General features: G+C 44.7%; 1 protein-coding gene and 1 pseudogene across 2 annotated transcripts in view; both read right to left on the minus strand.

Annotated features, from left to right (window-relative positions):
- The window catches only part of LOC105706145 (zinc finger protein 433-like), a 53,094-nt gene that overhangs the window by 29,627 nt on the left and 3,058 nt on the right, over window positions 1-20,409 (minus strand). The gene's annotated exons all lie outside the window — the stretch shown is intronic.
- On the minus strand, window positions 1,081-2,767 carry LOC105706148 (probable ribosome biogenesis protein RLP24; annotated as a pseudogene).

Raw genomic sequence — 20,409 nt, forward strand, 5'->3', positions numbered from 1 at the left:
AATTTTAGTTGAGGTGACCTCAGAGCAAAATATAATCTCAAAATGATTTTGACTGAGGACACACTAGTCAAACAAAGTAAACTAATCCTTCTTCTTAACAATAAGCTTATAGTTAACCTTCTCCTACTTATTTCCACCATTCTCACTATAGCATTCTTAACATTTGTTGAATGAATAGGTTATATACAAGTCTGTAAGGGACCTAATATTACAGACTCATGGATTATTCCAGCCCTTTGCCAAAGCAATCAAGCTACTCATTAAAGAACCACTACAGGACAGGCACAGTGGCTCACGCCTGTAATCCCAGCATTTTGGGAGGCTGAGGCAGGCAGATAACCTGAGATTGGGAGTTCAAGACCACCCTGACCAACATGGAGAAACCCTGTCTCTACTAAAAATACAAAATTAGCTGGGCGTGGTGGCGTAATCCCAGATGCTCGGGAGGCTGAGGCAGGAGAATCGCTTGAACCTGGGAGGCAGACGTTGTAGTGACCTGAGATGGCACCACTGTACTCCAGCACAGGTAACAGTGGGAGACTCTGTCTCAAAAAAAAAAAAAAAAAAAAAAAGTTGTCTTAGCTATTACTTTCCTATCAGTTTTCTCGATAAGTGAGTCATTCACTTTATCAACTCTTATCACACAAGAATTTGGAAAATTAATTTTTTTTTTTTTTTGAGACAGAGTTTCGCTCGTTACCCAGGCTGGAGTGCAATGGCACGATCTCGGCTCACCGCAACCTCCGTCTCCTGGGTTCAGGCAATTCTCCTGCCTCAGCCTCCTGAGTAGCTGGGATTACAGGCACGCGCCATCGTGCTCAGCTAATTTTTTGTATTTTTAGTAGAGACGGGGTTTCACCTTGTTGATCAGGATGGTCTCGATCTCTTGACCTCATGATCCATCCGCCTCAGCCTCCCAAAGTGCTGGTATTACAGGCGTGAGCCACCGCGCCTGGCTGGAAAATTAATTTTATTATCACGAACCCTGGTCACAGCAAGATTCATTTCAATGCTAGCGGAAACTAACAGAGCCCTATTCAACTTAACAGAAGGCAAATCACAACTAGCCTTGGTCTTCAATGTCTACTATCCCTATTTTTCATTGCAGAATACACTAATATTATTATAATAAATGCCCTAACTATTTTTACTAGGAGCCATTACATGATATCTTCACACGAGAAATATACACAATTTTGTTACTAAAACACTCCTATTAACAATTTTATTCTTATGAATTCAGGTATCATACCCATGATTTTGGTATGATCAACTTATGCTTCTTTTTTGTTTTCACTTTTAAATGGGTTTTATTTTACATGCAAATAATGAACAGATGTTGTACCTATAAATTCTACTTTTCAAAAACAGCTTTTTAAAAGAAAACCACATAATAAATCTTAAAAGGCAATGGGATTCCTCTGCTTCTAGAACATTGCTAGGCTAGAAAAATAAAGTTTGTTCTACCAAGAATCACAAGTTAGAACTGAGTATTCACCAACCTGGAAATTCTAGAGTGTAGTGCCATTTCAGGCAAAGATTATTCAGTTCTCATCCCCAATAGACACAACTACCTATCAGAACGGTTAAACCAGGTCAAAACAATCCAGCATAATAAGGCTTCATCAAACAATGCCATTATGCTCTTGTAAGATGCAAATAAACCAAAACAGGAATACTAAAATCAAAATAATATTTGACACTGTCATACAAATTGTTGGTTCATTCTATAACTTTTAGGGAATATTTTACTGCAAATAATATTTTATTTTATACATCACTGACCATGAATTTTTGCCATTATTTACACAAACGCTGCCTAGTGCCATTATCCAAATGGCGTAACCATTTTATGTCCACAATTCACTTCTATAGTTATAAGTAGAATTCTCATGATTTACGTAAGTACATCTATTAGTGAAGGTTTAGCACTAAGATGCAATCTAACATCCGTAATATCTGATGTTTTGTAGATAGCAATGTAGGAAAGATACATTTTAATCACTTTTCATTTAAGTGACCTTATATAAAAAATAAACTGATTTAGCAGTTCCAAGTCTCCAAAGGGCATTTTCAAGTATACATAAATAAATGGTTACAGAGATTTTTAATAAGCATCTTCCATGTCCACATCCTGTTGTAACTGCTGTACCATTTTCTCTTCCAGCTGCTTTCCTTTCCCTGCAAAAGGGGCTCAGATAAGATGGATGTTTTGCTTGACTTCTTTGATATTCTGAACTTTCTGTAGCTCTTTATTTTTCTTCAATCTGTTCATTGTAAATTTAGCCTGGCATTTCTGTTTGATCTCTTCAACTCTCTTCATTGCAGCAATAGTTTTATTCTTCACTGGCATGTGATAGGTTCAAATTCAAATGAATTGTGCACTGTAAGCTTTTTACTAGCTGCTTTCTGGAATGTTTTGTTCCACCTAAGCTTGTGAGGATTGCATTTCTTTTTAAAGTTTTTATGACGTTTAGATTTACAAAATCTGAACACCTTGCAATTGTTGTGGACGAACATCCTGCCATGGCCAGGGTAGATGGGCCCCAAACAGAAATAACACTTCTTGATACACATGTTGAACCCATGAAGGTCCCCACCAACCAAACACCCAACTTACGCATCTTCTGTGAAAAAAAAGTTTACCCCAGACATGAGCCCTGTGCATATTACATATCTCAATGCCCATCTTAATATCTAGTATCCCACCACAAACATAAAAAATGTATATGATAAAATAGTTACTTTAATAGAGTAAATCAGAGGTTTAAACCCTCTTATTTGTAAGGCCGGTTGCCTCGCCGGGAGCACGGACGCAGACCCCCCCGCTTCTTTTCAAAAGCTCGGACAAGCCCAGACGAGCTAAGGCAAGCTCAGACATGCTCAGGCTTTTTCCCTTCTCCCATGCTCACACAGCCTGACCTTCCCTTAAAAGAGCTCAGTATGCAAACAAGGTGTGGTAACCCTAGCGTCTTAACAACCAATAACAGCCGAGTCTTAACAACCAATAGCAGCCGAGTCTTAACAACCAATAGCAGCCAAGTAATTCCAACCAACAACAAGCCAAGTCCTAGGTAAAGCCTTGTAACTTACCCAATAGCAGTCCTGCTCTCCCAAAACCAATCGAGCTGTTTCACTCCCTATAAAACGCCCTGTCTGAGAGGAGTCCATGCGACTTCTCCGGCCCCTCCTGTCGGACCACAGAACCTCGTCTGGGAGGCTGAATAAATTCCTTCGCATCAGATCTTCTTGTGCTGGCCTCAGTTTCTTCACTTTAAACTCGGTGAGAACAGACCTTACATATGGTGCCGAAACCCGGGAGGAGTTGTAAGACCCCATCTGGGGGAAACTGACTCCTCCACACAGTGCTGGACCTGGAAGCTGCCGTTTCACCACAAGGTAAGACTTCAATTACCCACTACCCCACTTGCTGCTTTCAGGGAGTCCCTGTCCAAAAACCGCTGCGCAGCATCAGGGATTCCCACCGCTGCGGGGTCCGTGACCCCTGGCTTCCTTCCCCATGGGTCCGTGACCCTGGCAGGCCTCCTTCTGTGAGTCCGTGACTCTGGCTTCCTTCCCCACGAGTCCGTGACTCCAGTTTAGGACCTGAGTGTAAGAGGAGACGTCCCCACACTCTTGTTCTCTCACCGTGAGGGGCTTTTTAGGGTCAGGAATTTGAGGGCGATGTCCCCACTTTCCTGAACCCTCACCAGCAACCGAGGTGTGGGTATTCAGAAGCCCTGTTTAAGCAGCCCTGCCTCACGGCAGAGCCAAACCCCCAGCTTATACCAAATTCTTTAATTCGTTATTTTAAACTGGCCCATTTGGCATAAAGGCTCCCGTTAGAAAGAAACCGAAAATACAGTTTCCTTCTCATCTGTTCTTCTTTTTCAGTTTCTTTCTCTGTTTCTCTCTCTCTCTCTTTTTCTTTTCTCTCTTTCTCTCTCTTGTCTCTCTCCCTCTCTTCTAAAATGGCGGCCGTACCACAGCGTTAAGATGGTGGCCGCTTCCTGCTCTTAGCTCTCTCTTTCTCTCCCATCTAAGATGGCGGCTGTGCCTTGCCCTTAAGATGGTGGCCGCTTTACACTTTTAATCCTATCCTGTGCCTCGCCCTTAAGGTGGTGGCCGCTTTACACTTTTAATCCTATCCTTCTTTCTTTCTGCCTAATTCCAATGCAAGTGAGTGAGTGAGTGAGTTTATGTGTAGTCCCACAGCATAACAGCTGCGGGGCTTGTGTGGGCCTCAACCCACGGTTCCACAGGGAAGTGGCCGGGAAGGCATCAGACTGGTCTCCCATCTGGGGGGCACCCACCCCTTGTTCGTCAGTCTTGTATGTGGTACTGTCTTTATTGTAGCCATGTGGCAGATAGCCCTGGCCACATCTTTTCTTGTTTTCTTCCTAACTATGATCATTATAAACGTGCAGGCCTTCTGGTATCTTCATTCCTGACCCACCCTCTGTTCCTCTTGCACCACCGCCCAGGTGCTTCTAGCCAAAGAAACCTCTTCACCCTTAGCCCCTCCACCTTCCTTCTCTTCCTTTTCTGACCCTGATGCATCTGAGGAACTCTCCTTTCCGCTGGCCCGACCCAATAATCCTCCGCCTTATGATAAACCTCAACCCCCTTCAGCTCCTCCACCTCCTAATTACAACCTGGCCTCTCCTGTTAGTGCTCACACCCACTCACATGGTGCTCCCAACAACGAGGCCTCCCACCTTTGCCCCCTCTACGAGGTGGCCGGAGCAGAGGGCATTGTCTGAGTGCACGTTCCCTTCTCCCTCTCTGACCTATCGGCCATTGAGAAACGCCTAGGTTCTTTTTCCATCAACCCTACTGCTTACACCAAGGAATTCCATTACCGTACTCAGGCATATGATTTAACCTGGCATGACACATTTGTAATCCTATCCTCCACCCTCACCCCAGATGAGCGCGACCGGATTTTTACAGCAGCCCGGGAACATGCTAATCAGGTACATCTGACTGATAACCAGATGCCAGTAGGTGCGGCAGCAGTCCCAGAGGCCGACCCTAATTGGGACTATCAGGACGGTCGAGATGGCCGCTGCCGCCGAGACCAGATGCTACAGTGCCTCCTGGCAGGCATCCAAAACGCAGCCCAAAAGGTAGTCAATTACGATAAGTTAAGGGAAATAACTCAGGGACCTGATGAAAAACCAGCCATCTTCCTTGACCACTTAACTAATGCTATGATCCTCCATACACGACTGGATCCGGCCTCCTCAGTAGGAGCTACAGTCCTAGCCACCCACTTTATCTCCCAGTCTGCGGCTGATATAAGGATGAAACTTAAAAAAGCTGAGGAGGGCCCCCAGACTCCCATGCGAGACCTGGTAAACATGGCATTTAAAGTTTTTAACAGCCGAGAGGATAAGGCTGAGGCCACCTGACAGGCCCACTTAAGGCAGAAGGTATGCCTCCAAACCCGAGCTCTTGTAGCAGCCCTGAGGCCAGCAGCCCACCGAACATCTGGTGAGGGAGGTCCATCAAAACCCTTCCGAAATGTTTTAAGGGCCCTGCCCGGGTCCTGTTATAGATGAGGTCAAGACGGACATTGGGCCCGGGAATGCCCGTGTCCTCAACCACCCCCTGGACCTTGCCCAAATTGCAAATGAACTGGACACTGGAAGGTTGACTGCCCATCCTGGACCAAAGGCCCACTCCCCACACCTCTATGTGGGGAGCAAGCCGGTCCGCAGGAGGCAGTCCTTTCACCTAAATTTCTTGGCTTTCTCGATGACTGATGCAGCCCGGACTCGAGGACCCTCATCACCCTTGCCGAGTCCAGGGTAATGCTGCAGGTATAAGTCCATTTCCTTCTTAGTGGACACGGGGGCTACCTACTCTGTATTACCTTCCTACTCAGGGCATAGCATACCTTCCCAGGTCTCAGTCATGGGAGTTGATGGAAGGCTTTCCTATCCCAACCAAACCTCTCCCCTAACCTGTCTCCTCGAGGGACACCCCTTCTCTCACTCCTTTTTAATCATACCCTTATGCCCAGTTCCCTTGCTAGGATGAGATATTCTCCAGACTGTAGGGGCCACCCTCCAACTCACTAATCTCACATACATGAAGTCAAACCCCTCACATACACACCACCTACTGTCTCTCCTAACTGAGACTATGCCCTGTCTTAACCCTTTGCCTCAACCCCCTATCCCTCCTGATATAGTCAATCTCTTGGTGTGGGATACTTCCAAGCCTGTAGTGGCAAGACATCACACACCAGTTAAAATATTTCTCAAGAATCCTACTCACTTTCCCTCATGTCCACAGTTTCCCATTTCAAAGACCCACCATCAGGGCTTGAAGCCCATCATCACTCGACTCCTAGCCCAGGGACTCCTTATTCCCACCAGTTCTCCTTGTAACACTTCTATATTACCAGTCCAAAAGCCGTCCGGCAACTATCGCTTGGTTCAGGACCTACGCCTTATTAACGAGGCAGTAGTACCCCTCCACCCAGTAGTCCCCAACCCATAAACCTTGTTATCCAACATTCCCTCCAACACTTCCCATTTTACAGTTTTTGACCTCAAGGATGCCTTCTTTACCATTCCTCTACACCTTGAATCTTATTTTCTCTTTGCTTTCACCTGGACTGATCCAGACACTAATCTGTCACAACAGCTTACCTGGACAGTTTTGCCCCAGGGATTCAGAGACAGTCCCCATATTTTTGGGCAGGCCTTAGCAGCTGATCTCAGCTCCTGCCCTCTCCAACCCAGTTTCCTATTTATCAAAGCAACTTGACCCCATGGTCAGGGGATGGCAGCCTTGCCTGCAGGCTTTGGGAGCAGCAACAGAACTCACTAAGGAATCCCTGAAACTTACCTTAGGCCAGCCCATCTTAGTATTTTCTCCCCATTGGCTCATTGATCTTCTCTCTCATAAGTCTCTCGCACAAGTAGGACCTTCCCAGTTACAAGAGTTTCATCTACTCTTCATTGAAAATCCTTCAGTCAGTCTTCATCCCTCTTCTCCACTCAATCCGGCTACTTTACTTCCCCTTCCATCTCACTCCCCTTCCCCAATTCATTCCTGTCCTGAACTAATAGAGGCATTTGCTAAACCACAAGAGGGTCTGTCTAGCCTTCCACTCTCCAGCCCAGACCTTACCTTGTATGTAGATGGGAGTTCAGTAATAACAGCTGAGGGATGGCGAAAAGCAGCCTATGCTGTAGTCACAGATTCAGCCACCCTTGAGGCATGCCAACTCCCTGATGGAATCACATCCCAAAAGGCAGAGCTCATCGCCTTAATCCGAGCTCTTGCACTAGCAAAGGGAAAACGGGCAAATATCTTTACAGACTCCAAGTATGCTTTCCTTATTACCCACTATCACTCTGCCCTTTGGAAAGAGCGAGGATTCCTTACCATAAAAGGGACCCCCATAGTCAATGCCACTCATATCTCAAACCTCTTGCAGGCTCTGTTACTCCCCAAAGAGGTCACTGTCATCCACTGTCGGGGGCACCAGGCCTAGCAGGATGCCGTTTCTCGGGGCAATGCAAGGGCAGATGTGGTAGCAAAGACTCTAACCAGTACTAGGCCGGCTCCCGCTCCGGTCCTGTTCCTTACCACAGCCACGTCACCAGTGTACACACCATCAGAAAGACAGGACCTTATGTTAAGGGGTGGAACAGAGTCTGACCAGGGCTGGAACCGAGTCTGACCAGGGCTGGATCTTCCTAAATAATAAGATCGCCCTTTCACAGGAACAGGCTCCTAAAATTATTGCAGAAATCCACCAATCCTTACATATAGGGCCCAAAGCGTTATACCGCTTTGTGCAACCCCTCTTTTATTCACCAGGTTTGCAACAGACAATTGAGCAGGTACACAAAACATGCATTACTTGCTCTAAGGTCTCGTCTCAGGGAAGCTTGAGGCTACAGTTTCCCACCCACCAAATGCGTGGCAACCTGCCGGCTCAAGATTGGCAAATTGATTTCACCCATATGCCCACTCACAAAAAACTTCGCTACCTCCTAACCTTTGTAGATACCTTTTCAGGTTGGATTGAAGCCTTCCCCACTTCTCGGGAAACAGCAGACATGGTAGCCTCCATTCTTATTCAAGAGATCATCCCCCGCTTCGGCCTACCTGCCACCATCTAGTCAGACAACGGTCCAGCATTCATAGCCCAGGTAGTCCAGCTGGTCGTCTAGTCTCTCAACATCTCCTGGAAACTACACATCCCCTACCACCCTCAGTCATCAGGTAAGGTCGAACAGGCCCATGGCATTCTCAAAGACCATTTAGCCAAACTGACCATTGAGGTAAAACTTTCTTGGCCTACTCTCCTACCTCTTGCTCTAGCCCGGATCTGAGCCACCCCACGGGAACCAACAGGCCTTAGTCCCTTTGAGTTACTGTACGGCTGACCCTTCCTGGTCTCTCATAATTTCCCGGTGCAATCACCTCCCCTAGCCACCTACCTTCCCTATCTATCTCTCCTCCACCACTTACTCAGGGAGCACGCAGATCGTGCTCTCCCCGTTGTTCCAGGGCCTGGAGACTCGCACCCGGCAACACCCCTTCAGCCAGGTGACAGTGTTCTCCTCCGGGAGCTCCAGCCAGGATCTCTGCAGCCCAGGTGGTCAGGACCCCACATCATTATCCTGATCACCCCCACAGCCGCCAAGCTCCTGAGTCACACCCCGTGGTATCATGTGTCCCGCCTTAAACCGGCACCGCAAAATGACCAGTGGAGATCCAAATCCCTGGGCACCACTCGCCTTCGCCTCACCCGTGGCCCCTGCCGGTCAATTCCTAATCCTTCAAATCCTCCTCCTAACAATCCTTCTAATATCTCCCTTTAAGGCCAGTCCCTACTATGCCTGGCAGTTCTATTTGCAGGAATCCTGGAAACAAGGCACTAGTACAGCAAGGCATTAATATGTTAAGTTTAACTGAAGCCATAAACTTTACTAATTGTTTTTTGTGTGCCTCCCTCAACGAATCCCCCTTAGCCGCAGTTCCCCTCCGGACCGAGTTCAACCTGTCATGATCACCTACGGGACCTGACACCACCCTAACGGGGATCTCGCTGTTCAAAGCACACTCTCAGGATCTCTTTCTCTGCTACAGAACAACTGACAGCCCCAGCTGCAATACAACTGTAAAAGTTCCTACAAGCTCGTATGCAAGAAATTGGACAAGTGGCTGTTAACCAAATGCTGCTTCATCCCTTCATCTGCGTCTCGGTCGAGGCACCAGCCAACTGACCTGTCCCCCTTACTTCGCCCCTATTCAGCAGGAAGTAGTCAGAAAGAGCGGTGCCCTTTATCTATCATCAAAAAGTCGGAATGTAAGGCCTGTTGCCTCACCAGGAGCACGGATGCAGACTGCCCCCCCCCCCTTCTTTTCAAAAGCTCAGACAAGCCCAGACGAACTCAGGCAAGCTCAGACATGCTCAGGCTTTTTCCCTTCTCCCATGCTCACACAGACTGACCTTCCCTTAAAAGAGCTCAGTATGCAAACAAGGTGTGGCAACCATAGCGTCTTAACAACCAATAACAGCCGAGTCTTAACAACCAATAGCAGCCCTGCTCCCCCACAACCAATCGAGCTGTTTCACTCCCTATAAAACCCCCCGTCTGAGAGGAGTCCATGCGACTTCTCCGGCCCCTCCTGTCGGACCACAGAACCTCGTCCGGGAGCCTGAATAAATTCCTTCGCATCAGATCTTCTTGTGCTGGCCTCAGTTTCTTCACTTTGAACTCGGCGAGAACAGACCTTATATTATTACCAGAACTGTAGGAACTGAATCCACTCCTGAGAATTTCAAATTCTCCCTGGTACCTAGTATACCATATCCTACAGTAGTGTTAGCTAAATAAGCTACCCAGCCCATACCTTGAAAATAAATGTTGGTTTATATGAATTCATCCCCTATACCTCCTCACAACTCTCTTTATATTATTTTCAGAGACTCTGATTATAATAATGGACTCACACTGGCTCCTAATCTGAATGAGGTTAGAAATAAATATGCTAGCCATTACCCCTATTCTAACTGAAAAAATGCCTGCTCCACAGAAGCCACCACAAAGTATTTCCTTACATAAGCAATTGCATCTCTAATTGTAGCTATCATCAACAGTATGATATACTCCAGACAATGAATGATCACAAAAGCCCTCAACCAAATAGCATCCCTTATAATTATCATAGCATTGGTGGCAAAATTAGGACTATCCCTCTTTTACTTCTGAAGTAACACAAGGGTTCTCACTAATATCAGGTGTAATTCTCTTTACATGACAAAAACTAGCACCAATCTCCATTTTATTTCAAGTCTACCCATCAACAGACTTAAACATTACTACTAGAGATTACAACATAATCTATCTTGGTAGGAGATAAGGGGGCCTTAACGAAACACAACTCTGAAATATCTTGGCCTATTCGGCAATTGCTCGCAGCAAATCGAACAATCATAATTTTTTTTCTTTTTTTTTGAGACAGAGTCTGGCTCTGTCACCCAGGCTGGAGTGCAGTAGAGTGATCTCGGCTCACACAACCTCCACCTCCCAGGTTTAAATGATTCTCATGCCTCAGTATCCCAAGTAGCTGGGATCACAGGCATGTGCCACCATGCCGAACTAAAATAATCACAATTTCAGCATCTAATCCTTCTTTCACAATCCTAAACCTATCAATTTATGTAAATCTAGCAATTACAATATTTATATTATTTGACCTAATACACACAAAACATTATCATCTACACATAAATTACCATTCCTAACTTCTTCCATGATTCTCATTACTCCGTAAGAGGGTTACCCCCACTTATAGGATTTGTTCTCAAATAGGTGCAGGGTAAATCCCAAAGCACTGGGGTTATAGGAATGAGTCACCATGCCTGGCCAAATGTAATTTTTAAAAAGCCGACATAGTCTATTAAAACTAATTTCTAGCTGGGCCATGGTGGCGCATGCCTGTAGTCCCAGTTACTCAGGAGACTTGGAAGAGGATCATTTGGGCCCAGGAGTTCAAGGCTGTAGTGAGCTATAATCTCACCACTGCACTCTAGCCAGGGTAATGAATGAGAACATGACACTGGGGGAAGGGGAAGGGGGCCGGACACAGTGGCTCACACCTGTAATCCCCACACTTTGGGAGGCCAAGGAGAAGGTGGATCACAAGGTCAGTAGATCAAGACCATCCTGGCCAACATGGTCACTACTAAAAATAAAAAATGAGTCAGGAGTGGTGGCATGCACCTGTAGTCCCAGCTACTCAGGAGGCTGAGGCAGGAGAATCACTTGAACCTAGGAGGGAGAGGTTGCAGTAAGCCGAAATCATGCCACTGCACTCCAGCCTGGGCTACAGAGCAAGAATCCATCTCAAAAAAATAAAAAAAAAACCCAAATCTAATTTCTACTAAAATTAATCTTTGAAGTCCCAAGAAGTCTCATGAAGGATTTAAAATGATCATTATTATGCATGCGGCCAGGCACAGTGGCTGATGGCTATAATCTCAGCACTTTGGGAGGCCAAGGCAGGCAGATCACTTAAGGTCAGGAGTTTTAAGACCAGCCTGGCCAACATGGTGAAACCCCGTCTCTACTAAAAATATAAAAATTACCTGGGTGTGGTGCACATGCCTGTAATTCTAGCTACTCAAGAGGCTGAGGCAGGAGAATTGCTTGAACCAGGGAGGTGGAGGTTGCAATGAGCCAAGAGCATGTCAATTACTCCAGCCTGGGCAACAAGAGCTTAACACCTTTGGGTACCAAAGGTAAGAGAGACCATGAAGACACACCAGAGCTACCCAAGGCCTACTCATTTTCCTTGGTGGTGTGTCCCTGAGTATTTATATTCTTATTTTGACTTAGCAAAATCATCTATTTCAAGAATTCTATTTGCTTCTTCAGATCTTACCACTCAATCCATTAGATTCTAACCAAGTAAATAAAATTCTAATACCCAAATCATGGAATAAAATTCTTACATGTGCAGGGAAAGGTCAATTCCATGGCAGCAAGATTCTACAAAGCAATCAAAAGGGAAGCAGTTCAGGTAGGCAGCCTACATCACCCATAGCTCACAAGGGAACCCACTCTCCAACACTTATACATTCCCAAGCTTGAGAACTGTTCTGACTGTGGAGACGCTGGCACAGTCCTGGGTAGTGTGTGAAAGAAATGTGAGCAGTTGGAAAATTAATTATAAAACCTCCACACACATAACAAATTGAATATAAGACTAAAGAGTTATTTATTTTTCTAAAATCTAAGTATTTCTGGCCTATGTGCAAAATTTTCTTATTTTTCCAGCTCTAGTGAACAATTCTTTGTAAGGGGATAAATTCAGAGGGTCAGTGCTAACTGGAACACAATGATAAATGACTCAAGTGTCTGTGCAGGTCATCCTATGGTATGGGACATGTCCTCATGCCCATCCTGCTCACTGAAGTACTCAATGACTAGTTTCTCACCAACACTGCATTGTGTCCCCGAGTGCCCCAAGTGCATTTTCATTTACAGCTTATTGCTACATCTTGTTAAGTGGGTTTTCCAGGCCTTTGGAAGTTTTCTTTCTGTACTAGTCTGAGAGCATCTGAAGAACAGGAATCATTTGCCATATCACTATGTAAAGTTTCCAAATGGGAAACTGAATTCAAAGATATTCTAGTAAAGTTTCTGTGTCTAGGAAAGATAAAAAGAGGAGGCCGGGTATGGTGGCACACACCTGTAATCCTAACCATTAAAATACTGCATATGCTTAAAAAAGACAAAGACACCGGGCGTGGTGGCTCAAGCCTGTAATCCCAGCACTTTGGGAGGCTGAGGCGGGTGGATCACGAGGTCAAGAGATCGAGACCGTCCTGGTCAACATGGTGAAACCCCGTCTCTACTAAAAACACAAAAAATTAGCTGGGCATAGTGGCGCGTGCCTGTAATCCCAGCTACTCAGGAGGCTGAGGCAGGAGAATTGCTTGAACCCAGGAGGCGGAGGTTGTGGTGAGCCGAGATCGCGCCATTGCACTCTAGCCTGGGTAACAAGAACGAAACTCCGTCTCAAAAAAAAAAAAAAAGACAAAGACAAATAAAATATTGTACAATAAAGAACAAATAGTTGATAATATTATGAATTGAGAAGAGGAGTTGGTGTTTAGAAATTCAGAAAAGGAACCCAAAATTTATAATTTTGCTGAAAGCCCTCAAAGAGGTAGGCTAGGATAGAAGGGTGAAGGATTTGAGATCCTACTTCCCATGTATTTGGAAAATGCAGGAGAAAACCAGTCTCCCTGGGGAGTAAAAAAAAATTTAAAGCTGCAATTAAACCGAACTGATTTTAGCACACTAAGATCCTCCACAAGAACAATGAAATAGAATTTAAAGCCAGGTGCGGTGGCTCACACCTATAATCCCAGCACTTTGGGAGGCCGAGGAGGGTGGATCACGAGGTCAAGAGATCGGGACCATCCTGGTCAACATGGTGAAACCCCGTCTCTACTAAAAATTAGCTGGGTGTGGTGGCACGCACCTGTAATCCCAGCTACTCGGGAGGCAGAGGCAGGAGAATTGCTTGAACCCAGGAGGCGGAGGTTGTGGTGAGCCGAGATCGTGCCATTGCACTCCATCCTGGGTAACAAGAGCGAAACTCCGTCTCAAAAAAAAAAAAAAAAAAAAAAAAAAAAAAAAGAAATAGAATTTAAATGCAATTTACACAAATTACTAATTTATATGACAGTAGGTAGCCTGACAAAACAAAAACAATAAAAAATTACTAATAGATGGGTAAACAAAATTTGGGCTTAAACAGGCACTATTGGTGAATTAATCTCTGATTACGTAACCAAAAAATTTCTACCTGCATAGTCTGTGAAAATAAGTAATTCAAAAATTTAAACTGTCGGAACTCCAAATTATCTTACAGTTTAAAGCAATGTTATTCTGGGATACAGTCACCTGACAGGCAGTAGAAACATAGCTAGCTGGAATCTTCCTTTTTATAGATTATAAATTATAAAAAGAAAGATTTTTTTTAAATTTTATAAATTATTCAAAGAAAGATTTTGGCTGGGTGCAGTGGCTCACACTTGTAATCCCAGCAATTTGGGAGGCTGAGGCAGGTGGATCACCTGAGGTCAAGAGTTCAAGACCAGCCTGGCCAAAACGGTGAAACCCTGCCTCTATATTTTTAAAAAAAGGAAGATTTTATTGAAAAGGTTAGATTTTTATGGATTATAGATTTTATAGTCCATAAAAATCTATAGATTATAGATTAGACTTCTTTCTTACTTATATTCCTCTGTAAAATATTGTACATACCTGAACAGAGCCAGGTAGGACCCCTTTCCCTCTTCATTTATTTTTTTAATTTACTTCCTGTTGATTTGCACCCTCTTCACTCTTTTTTTTTTTTTTTTTTTTTTTTGAGACGGAGTTTCACTCTTGTTACCCAGGCTGGAGCGCAATGGCACGATCTCGGCTAACCGCAACCTCCGCCTCCTGGGTTCAGGCAATTCTCCTGCCTCAGCCTCCTGAGTAGCTGGGATTACAGGCACGAGCCACCGTGCCCAGCTAATTTTTTTGTATTTTTAGTAGAGACGGGGTTTCACCATGTTGACCGGGATGGTCTCGATCTCTTGACCTCGTGATCCACCCGCCTTGGCCTCCCAAAGTGCTGGGATTACAGGCGTGAGCCACCGCGCCCGGCCTTGCACCCTCTTCACTCTTGATCTTCATTATAAGTTAACTTATCTCCTACCTTTCTCACACAAAGACTTCATGACCATCACATTGTCTTAAGCTAGAATATTAAATTCATTCTTTTAAATTAGGGAAAAAAAATAAGGCCAGGTGTGGTGGTGGCTCATGCCTGTAATCCCAGCACTTTGGGAGGCCAAGACCAATGGATCACCTGAGGTCAGGAGTTTAAGATCAGCCTGACCAATATGGTGAAACCCCACCTCTACTAAAAATACAAAAATTAGCCCAGCATGGTGGCACACACCTTTAGTTCCAGCTACCCGGGAGGCTGAGACAGGAGAATTGTTTGAACGTGGGAGGCGGAGGTTGCAGTGAGCAGAGATCAAGCCACTAAACTCTAATCTGGGTGACAGAGCTCGTCTCAAAAACAGTAAAATAGGTCAGACACGGTGGCTCATGCCTATAATCGTAGCACTTTGGGAGGTCGAGGTGGGTGGGCTGCCTGATCTCAGGACTTCGAGACAAGCCTGGGCAACATGGTGAAACCCATCTCTACTAAAATACAAAAAAAAGTCTCGGATGCCTGTAATCCCAGCTACTTGAGAGGCTGAGACAGGAGAATAGCTTGAATTTGGGAGGCGGAGGTTGCAGTGAGCTGAGATCATGCTACTGCACTCCAGCTGGGTGACAGAGTGAGACTGTCTCAAAAAATAATAATAATAAATTAGGGGAAAAAAATGAAAACCACTTTTAGAGAAAATAAGTCAAGCTCTACCAAAAAAAAAAAAAAAAAAAAGGCACAACAAACCTGCAACTAATTATATTGTTGTACCTCCTAAACCAGCCTTATATACAAAAGACTGTAATCCTGTTAAATTTCTTTGCTTTTTGCCTATATAAGAACTTATTTTGAGACAGAGTCTCTGTTGCCCAGGCTGGAGTGCAATGGCATGATTACAGCTCACTGCAGCCTCAACCTGTGCTCAAGCAATTCTTCTACCCCAGCTCCTCAAGTACTTGGAACCACAGGAGCCTGACACTCCACTTGGCTTTTTATTTTTTTGTAGAGACAGGGTCTCACTATGTTGCCCAGGCTTGACGTGAATTCCTGGGCTTAAGAAATCTCCCCACCTCAGCTTCCAAAGTGTTGGAATTACAGGCATGAACTACCACATTTAGTTATAGTCTTGTATTTCCTTGTGGTTTCTTTTGAATGACAAATTTTTTAATTTTGACGTAATCTAAATGATATACTTCTTTGTGTCTACTGCTTCTCTTGTTATAGCACAGAATCTTCTTCCTAAATCCACAATCATGAAGACTTTTAGGTGGCTCATTCTGTAGTATCAAGAGGGTGAGGTTTTCCTTTGTTCTGATGAAAGGATGGGACTGGTTTATTTGAATGATTCTGCAGGCTGACATAGAAATGAATCCCACTACACTATGGAGGTTAAAACTATATAAATTTACACTATAATAGTATAATGATATATGCTATGTTATCATTTATGTGGTAGTCATGTATCATGTCCAATTTATATATATTTACCAATTACCTACCATAACTAAACAATAAACTATATACAAATACTGCAAGTGTGTGTGTATATATGTCTATATGCACATACACAGAGCTATATCCTATCCTATATTATAGTCTTACATTATATTATATTCATGTATTAATATAATATATACATGAATATCTCCTTTAAATTCTGACAGGAGGCCAGGCATGGTGGCTCATGCCTGTAATCTCAGCACTTTGAAAGGCCAAGGCAGGCAGAGCACTTAAGGCCAGGAGATTGAGACCAGCCTGGGTAACACAGTGAAACCCCATCTCTACCAAAAAACACAAAAATTACCCAGACATGGTAGCACGCCTGAAGTCCCAGCTACTCAGGAGGCTAAGGTGGGAGGATCACTTGAGCCTGGGATGGGGAGGTTGCAGTGAGGTGAGATCAAACCACTGCACTCCAGCCTGGGGGGCAGAGTAACACTGTCTCAAAAAGCAATTTTTTTCCCAGAGGAAACATCTCACCAATATATGTGCAAAGAGAATCCACCAACATAAGACAATCTCTACACCCCATGATGAAGTAGGATTTAATCCTGGAAAGCAATGGTGCTTTTCACCTGTGAAAATCAATTTACGCAGGCTGGCTGGGTGCCATGGCTCACGCCTGTAATCCCAGCATTTTGGTAGGGCGAGGCGTGCGGATCACTTGAGGTCAGGAGTTCAAGACAGGCCTGGCCAATGTGGTGAAAACTCCATCTCTACTAAAAATACAAAAATTAGCTGAGCATGGTGATATATGTCTGTAGTCAGTAGCTGGGAGCTACTCGGGAGGCTGAGGTAGGAGAATTGCTAGAACCTGGGAGGTGGAGGTTGCAGTGAGCCAAGATCCCACCACTGCACTCCAGTCTGGGCAATAGAGTGAGACTCCGTCTCAAAAAAAAAAAAAAGAAAAGAAAATCCAGTCATGCAATACGCAGCATAGAATCCACAGCAAAAAAACTCCACAAGAACATCCTAGCAGGTGCAGAAAAACATGGGACAAACTTTAGCATACCTTCATGATAAAAACACTCAATAAACAGATATACAAAAGAACCTCCTTAATCTATTACAACGCATGTATTTAAAAAATGCAGAACTATTTTCTTTTTTTTTTTTTTTTTTGAGTCAGAGTCTCACTCTGTCACCTATGCTGAAGTACAACTCCATGATCTTCGGCTCACTGCAACCTCTGCCTCCCAGGTTCAAGCAATTCTCTTGCCTCAGCCTCTGGAGTAGCTGTGATTACAGGCACCCGCCACCATGCCCAGCTAATTTTTGTATTTTTAATAGAGACCGGTTTCACCATACTGACCAGGCTGGTCTTGAACTCCTGACCTTGTAATTCGCCAGCCTCAGCCTCCCAAAGTGCTGGGATTACAGGCATGAGCCACCGTGCTGGGCCTAGAACTACTTTCATTCTTTATGGTGAAAGACTGTTTTCTCCTAAAGATGACACACAGACAAAGAAATGCATTAGAGAAGTTACAACTTTCATGAAAATAACTCGTAATGAATCATTTACGCTAACGAAAAATGCAAAATTCACAAATTCTAGAACAAAATACATGTGAAAATCAAGATGACCTTGGATGTGGCAATAAGGTTTCACATAAAACACAAAAACCAATTTGTGAATGAAAATAACTGATACACTGGATTTCATTCAAATTAAAACTTTTGACCAGGCACAGTGGCTCACCCTTATAATCCCAGCACTTTGGGAGGCTGAGGTGGGTGGATTATCTGAGGTCATCCTGACAAACATGGTGAAACCCCATCTCTACTAAAATGCAAAATTAGCCAGGTGTGGTAGTAGGCACCTATAATCCCAGCTACTTGGGAGGCTGAGGCAGAAGAATCACTTGAACCTGGGAGGCAGTGGTTGCAGTGAGTTAAGAAAGACTGTGCCACTGCACTCCAGCCTGGGCAACAAGACCAAAACTCTGTCTCAAAAATAAAATTAAAAAAATAAAGCTTTTAGTGGCTAGGCATGGTGGCTCACGCCTGTAATCTCAGCATTTTAGGAGGCCGAGGCAGGTAGATCACCATAGGGTTCAGCCCTACAGGGTTCTGTGAGCTCCTCTCTGCTGGTGTGGAAATAAGAAATTGTAGAAATAAAAGACAGAAGACACAGAGACAGAGAAAAGAGAGTTTGGGCCTGGAGGTCCACTGTCAACCAAAGCGCGGAGTCCCTCAGTGGCCCCAAGTGCCTGGACACTCTGACTTTTATTGAGCACAAAGCTGGGGGCAGGGTAGATAGGGCGTGGCAGTGATAGGGTCAAATACATCACGTGTCATACAGGTAGGCGCTCAGGGATTTCTAGTAGCCGAGATGAGGTAAGGAGCATAATGCATCAGCACTTTTCCATACTTGTTAAGAAAGAACCAAGACATTAAGATTTATATTACTTTTACTGATTATCTCTTCTAAGAAAAAAGGAACCAGGTGCATAATCGGAGCATGAGAGTAGACATGGAACGTGACCACTGAAGCACAGCATCACATAAAGACAATTAAGCCCTCGGATGTCTGTGGGCCTACCTGACAGCCGTCAGGCCTTACCACAAGAGCTTGGAGGAGGCAGAGTTTTCTCCTACCTCCTGTGGGGAAGGAGAAGTCTAGGCCATCTTGGATGACTCCTTCTCTACCTGGCTAAGCAGCAGGCCCCTTCCCAGCACTGGGGCTGCCACACAGCCGAGGCATCCTCCAGCAGCTCTTACACGGGCATGACAGAGGGCTTGAAGTGTCTTGCCTTAGGGTCATTCATTTCACAATGTCGCCCCAGGTTCAGGCTTCCAACCTGAGAGGCATTAGTAAAAGAATTAAATCACCTATGAATTACTAAGATCACCTATGAATAGCTAATAACTACTATGGTTATATTTCTAGTTACTTTCTTCTTCATTATTTACATGGAAACAGGCTGAGGCTTTTGGCTTCTGCCTTGGCACTTATGGGGTCTCCCCCCTACAGATAACGAGGTCAGGAGTTCGAGACCAGCCTGACCAACATGGTGAAACCCCGTCTTAAAAGAAAATTAATTAATTAATTTAAAAAAATATCAGCCAGGCACAGTGGCAGGCACCTGTAATCTCAGCTACTTGGGAGGCTAAGGCAGGAGAATTGCTTGAACATGGGAGGCAGAAGGTGCAGTGAGCCGAGATCGCACCACTGCACTCCAGCCTGGACAACAGAGCAAGACTCCATCTTAAATAAATAAATAGAAATTAACAATAAGGCACCAAAAACAAAGAAAGAAAACAAGAATGACGCACTGTGACATGGTAAAAGCCCCATAAAACTGCATACCTCAACCATACCTCGGCTTTCTATTGAAACTGCTCTCTGTAACCCAAATGTGACAGGCAAGCAGTCCAAACCCATGCCATCTTGGCCACTGCGACTTGTAATAAGTAATTAAGGACTGTAATTTCCACCCTACCCAGACGATGTGTAAACAAATGCTAATCTTGACTTTTGTGAACCACTTAAGTAACAATCAGAAAGTCAAAAGTCCCCTGGTCCTCGGAACGTCCGGAGACCCTCACCTTCATCTTCGCCCAGGAATCCACTGGAATGTCCCGGGCCCCTCACCCTCATCTCCGCCCAGGAGGTGATTTACAGAATCCACTCGCCCTCAGAACATCTGAAGCCCCTCACCCCCATCCCTGCCCCTCACCCTCACTCCCGAGGTGGTTTTATGGGTATAAAAGTTCTTGACACCCTCCTTTCGGGGCCATGGGTTGGAGAGACGTGAGTCCTCCATGGCCGCCGGCAATAAAGACCCTGAAATTTGGCATACTTTTGTCTTGGTGTTGACTTTCTATGCTCGGGCCAGTACAACAGCACCAACAAACACACGGTGGAATAGCTAAAATTCAAAACACTGACACCTCCGAATGCTGGTAAAAATACGAAGCCACAGGAACTCTCATTCACTATTTATGTGAGTGGAAAATTTTGACAGCCACTATGGAAGACAGTCTAGGGAGATATGAGCAAGATAAGCAAGGTCTTACCACATGATTCAACAGTCCTAGGTATTGACCCAAATGAATTGTGAACTCAAATCCCACAAGTCAGCCCCCAAACAATTATAGCAGCCTTACACTGCCAAAAATGCCAAAAACAAAAGTCAAACAAGATGA

The sequence above is a fragment of the Aotus nancymaae genome, unplaced genomic scaffold, assembly GCF_030222135.1.
Source record: "Aotus nancymaae isolate 86718 unplaced genomic scaffold, 86718_ANA_hifiasm-v0.15.2.pri h1tg000028l, whole genome shotgun sequence".
In the NCBI taxonomy this organism is placed as follows: domain Eukaryota; kingdom Metazoa; phylum Chordata; class Mammalia; order Primates; family Aotidae; genus Aotus; species Aotus nancymaae.